The following is a 6,000-nucleotide window of genomic DNA, read 5'->3' as shown; positions in this document are numbered from 1 at the left end:
CATCCAATCACTCCACCAAAACACATGCACTTATAAATTCAAAATGTACTCTCCCTGCAGTACTTTAATCATCCAGTCACTACGCATGTACTTATACAATGACCCAGGCACTAACACATGCACTGCTACAATCCCCTGAGCACTACTGATGCAGTCCAGCCTTCTCCTTGTCACTACCCATGCACTCCTCCAATCACCAAGCAAGCACCATGTACTCCTCCAATCACTCCACCAAAACACAAGCACTTATAAATACACGATGCACTCTCCTTGCAGTACTCTAATCATCCAGTCACTACCCATGTACTCATGCAATGACCCAGCCACGAATACATGCAGTGCTACAATCCCCTGAGCACTGCTTATGCAGTCCAGCAATCTCCTCTTCACTACCCATGCACTTCTCCAATCATCGAGCCAGTTTCATGTCCTTATCTAATCACTGCGCCAAAGCACAAGCACTTATATGTTCACCATGCGCTCTCATTGCAGTCCTCAAATCATCCAGTCACTACCCATGTACTCATGCAATGGCCAAGGCACAAACACATGCACTGCTACTATCCCCTGAGCACTACTGATACAGTCCAGCCATCTCCTTGTCACTATCCATGCACTCCTCCAATCACCAAGCAAGCACCATGTACTTATCTATTCACTCCACCAAAATCAAGCACATATAAATTCACGATGCACTCTCCTTGCAGTACTCTAATCATCCAGTCACTACCGATGTACTCATGCAATGACCCAGGAACTAACGCATGCACTGCTACAATCTCCTCAGCACTACTGAGGCAGTCCAGCCATCTTCTTGTCACTACCCATGCACACCTCTAATCACCCAGCCAGTTCCATGTCCTTATGTAATCATTGCGCCAAAACACAAAAACTTATGAATTCAAAATGTACTCTCCCTGCAGTACTTTAATCAACTAGTCACTACGCATGTACTTATACAATGACCAAGGCACTAACACATGCACTGATAAAAAATCCCCTGAGCACTGCTGATGCAGTCCAGCCATCTCCTTGTCACTACCTATCCACTCTTCCAATCACCGAGCCAGTTCCATATCCTTATCTAATCACTGCGCCAAAACACAAGCACTTATAAATTCACTATGCACTCTCCTTGCAGTACTCTAATTATCCAATCACTACCCACGTACTCCTGCAATGGTCCAGGCACTAACACATGCACTGCTACAATGCCCTGAGCACTACTGATGCAGTCCAGCCATCTCCTTGTCACTACCCATGCACTCCTCCAATCACAAAGCAAGCACCATGTACTCATCCAATCACTCCACCAAAACACAAGCACTTATAAGTTCACGATGCACTCTCCTTGCAGTACTCTAATCATCCAGTCACTACCCATGTACTCATGCAATGACCTAGGGACTAATACATGCAGTGCTACAATACCCTGAGCACTGCTTATGCAGTCCAGCAATCTCCTCTTCACTACCCATGCACTCCTCCAATCATCGAGCCAGTTTCATTTCCTTATCTAATCACTGCGCCAAAGCACAAGCACTTATAAATTCACCATGCACTCTCATTGCAGTCCTCAAATCATCGAGTCACTACCCATGTACTCATGAAATGACCCACGCACTAACACATGCACTGCTACAATCCCCTGAGCACTACTGATGCAGTCCAGTCATCTCCTTGTCTCTACCCATGCACTCCTCCAATCACCAAGCAAGCACTATGTACTTATCCAATCACTCCACCAAAACACAAGCACTTATAAATTCACAATACACTCTCCTTGCAGTACTGTAATCATCCAGTCACTACCCATGTACTCATGCAATGACCCAGGCACTAACACATGCTCTGCTACAATCCCCTGAGCACTGCATGTGCAGTCCAGCCATCTCCATGTCACTACATATGCACTCCTCCAATCTCCCAGCCAGTTCCATTTCCTTATCTAATCACTACGCCAAAACAAAAGCATTTATAAAATCACCATGCACTCTCCTTGCAGTACTCTAATCATCCAGTCACTAACCAGGTACTCACAAAATGACCCACACACTAACACATGCACTGCTACAATCAGTTGAGCACTACTGATAAAGTCCAGCCCTCTCCTTGTCACCTCCCATGCACTCCTCCAATCATCCAGCCAGTTCCATGTCCTTATCTAATCATGCGTCAAAACACAAGCACTTATAAATTCACCATGCACTCTCCTTGCAGTACTCTAATCATCCAGTCACTACCCATGTACTCATTCAATGACCCCGGCACTAACACATGCACTGCTACAATCCCCTGAGCACTACTGATGCAGTCCAGCCATCTCCTTGTCACTACCCATGCACTCCTCCAATCACCCAGCCAGTTCCGAGTACTTATCCAATCACTCCACCAAAAGCCAAGCACTTATAAATTCACTATGCACTCTCCTTGCAGCTATCTAATCATCCAGTCACTATCCATGTAGTTATGCATATACCCAGGCACTAACACATGCACTGCTACAATCCCCTGAGCACTGCTGATGTAGTCCAGCCATCTCCTTGTCACTACCCATGCACTCCTCCAATAACCCTGCCAGTTTCATGTCCTTATCTAATCACTGCGCCAAAAAACATGCACTTATAAATTCAACATGCACTACCTTGCAGTACTCTAATCATCCAGTCTCAACCGATGTACTTATGCAATGACCCAGGCACTAACACATGCACTGGTACAATACACTGAGCACTGCTGACGCAGTCCAGCCATCTCCTTGTCACTACCCATGTACCTCTCCAATCACCCAGCCAGTTCCATGTCCTTATCTAATTAATGTGTCAAAACACAAGCATTTATATATTCACCATGCACTCTCATTGCAGTACTCAAATCATCCAGTCACTACTCATGTACTCATGCAATGGCCAAGGCAAAACACATGCACTGCTACTATCCCCTGAGCACTGCTGATACAGTCCAGCCATCTCCTTGTCACTATCCATGCACTCCTCCAATCACCAAGCAAGCACCATGTACTTATCCAATCACTCCACCAAAATCAAGCACTTATAAATTCACGATGCACTCTCCTTGCAGTACTCTAATCATCCAGTCACTACCCATGTACACATACAATGACCCAGGCACTAACACATGCAGTGCTACACTCCCCTGAGCACTGCTTATGCAGTCCAGCCATCTTGTCACTACCCATGCACTCCTCCAATCACCCAGCCAGTTCCATGTCCTTATCTAATCTCTGCGCCAAAACACAAGCACTTATAAATTCACCATGCACTCTCCTTGCAGTACTCTAATCATCCAGTCACAACCCATATACTCATGAAATGACTCAGGCACTAACACATGCACTGCTACAATCCCCTGAGCACTACTGATGCAGTCCAGCCATCTTCTTTTCACTAGCCATGCACTTCTCCAATCACCCAGCCAGCACCATGTCCTTATCCAATCACTCAGCCAAACCCCAAGCACTTATAAATTCACCACGTACTCTCCTTGCAGTACTCTAATCATCCAGTCACTACCCATGTACTCATGCAATGGCCCAGACACTAACACATGCACTGCTACAATCCCCTGAGCACTACTGATACAGTTCAGCCATCTCCTTGTCACTACCCATGCACTCCTCCAATAACCGTGCCAGTTTCATGTCCTTATCTAATCACTGCACCAAAAAACATGCACTTATAATTTCAACATGCACTACCTTGCAGTACTCTAATCAACCAGTCTCAACCGATGTACTTATGCAATGACCCAGGCACTAACACATGCACTGCTACAATACACTGCGCACTACTGACGCAGTCCAGCCATCTCCTTGTCACTACCCATGTACCTCTCCAATCACCCAGCCAGTTCCATGTCCTTATCTAATCAATGTGTCAAAACACAAGCACTTATATATTCACGATGCACTCTCCTTGCAGGACTCTAATCCTCCAGTCACTACCCATGTACACATGCAATGACCCAGGCACTAACACATGCAGTGCTACAATCCCCTGAGCACTGCTTATGCAGTCCAGCCATCTTGTCACTACCCATGCACTCCTCCAATCACCCAGCCAGTTCCATGTCCTTATCTAATCTCTGCGCCAAAACACAAGCACTTATAAATTCACCATGCACTCTCCTTGCAGTACTCTAATCATCCAGTCACAACCCATATGCTCATGAAATGACTCAGGCACTAACACATGCACTGCTACAATCCCCTGAGCACTACTGATGCAGTCCAGCCTTCTCCTTGTCACTACGCATGCACTCCTCCAATCACCAAGCAAGCACCATGTACTCATCCAATCACTCCACCAAAACACAAGCACTTATAAATACACGATGCACTCTCCTTGCAGTACTCTAATTATCCAGTCACTACCCATGTACTCATGCAATGTCCTAGGGACTAATACATGCAGTGCTACAATACCCTGAGCACTGCTTATGCAGTCCAGCAATCTCCTCTTCACTACCCATGCACTCCTCCAATCATCGAGCCAGGTCCATGACCTTATCAAATCACTGTGCCAAAGCACAAGCACTTATAAATTCACCATGCACTCTCCTTGCAGTACTCTAATCATCCAGTCACTTCCCATGTACTCATGAAATGACCCACGCACTAACACATGCACTGCTACAATCCCCTGAGCACTACTGATGCAGTCCAGTCATCTCCTTGTCTCTACCCATGCACTCCTCCAATCACCAAGCAAGCACTATGTACTTATCCAATCACTCCACCAAAACAGAAGAACTTATAAATTCACGATGCACTCTCCTTGCAGTACTGTAATCATCCAGTCACTACCCATGTACTCATGCAATGACCCAGGCACTAACATATGCTCTGCTACAATCCCCTGAGCACTGCTTGTGCAGTCCAGCCATCTCCATGTCACTACATATGCACTCCTCCAATCACCCAGCCAGTTCCATGTCCTTATCTAATCACTGCGTCAAAACACAAGCACTTATACATTCACCATGCACTCTCCTTGCAGTACTCTAATCATCCAGTCACTACCCATGTACTAATGAAATGACTCACGCACTAACACATGCACTGCTACAATCCCCTGAGCACTACTGATGCAGTCCGGCCATCTCCTTGTCACTACCCATGCACTCCTCCAATCACCCAGCCAGTTCCATTTCCTTATCTAATCACTGCGCCAAAACACAAGCACTTATAAATTCACCATGCACTCTCCTTGCAGTACTCTAATCATCCAGTCACTACCCAGGTACTCCCGAAATGACCCACACACTAACATATGCACTGCTACAATCCCTTGAGCACTACTGATGCAGTCCAGCCATCTCCTTGTCACCACTCATGTCCCCCTCCAATCACCCAGCCAGTTCCATGTACTTATCAAATCACTCCGCCAAAGCTCAAGCACTTATAAATTCACCATGCACTCTCCTTCAAGTACTCTAATCATCTAGTCACTACCCGTGTACTAATGCAATTGCCCAGGCACTAATGCATGGACTGCTACAATGCCCTGAGCACTACTAATGCAGTCCAGCTATCTCCTGGTCACTACCTAAGCACACCTTCAATCACCCAGCCAGTTCCATGTCCTTATCTAATCACAGCGCCAAAACGCAAGCACTTATAAATTCACCATGCACTTTCCTTGCAGTACTTTAATCATCCAGTCACTACCCATGTAGTCATGCAATGATCCCGGCACTAACACATGCACTGCTACAATCCCCTGAACACTACTAATGCAGTCCTGCCATCTCCTTGTCACTACCCATGCACTCCTCCAATCACCCAGCCAGGTCCATTTTCTTATCTTATCACTGCGCCAAAACACAAGCACTTCTAAATTCACCATGCACTCTCCTTGCAGTACTCTAATCATCCAGTCACTACCCATGTACTCCCGAAATGACCCACACACTAACACATGCACTGCTACAATCCCTTGAGCACTACTGATGAAGTCCATCCCTCTCCTTGTCACCTCC

Source organism: Triturus cristatus, chromosome 1_1 (genome assembly GCF_964204655.1).
Source record: "Triturus cristatus chromosome 1_1, aTriCri1.1, whole genome shotgun sequence".
Classification (NCBI taxonomy): domain Eukaryota; kingdom Metazoa; phylum Chordata; class Amphibia; order Caudata; family Salamandridae; genus Triturus; species Triturus cristatus.
The sequence above is the reverse complement of the archived record's forward strand: the minus strand, read 5'-3'. Positions refer to the sequence as shown.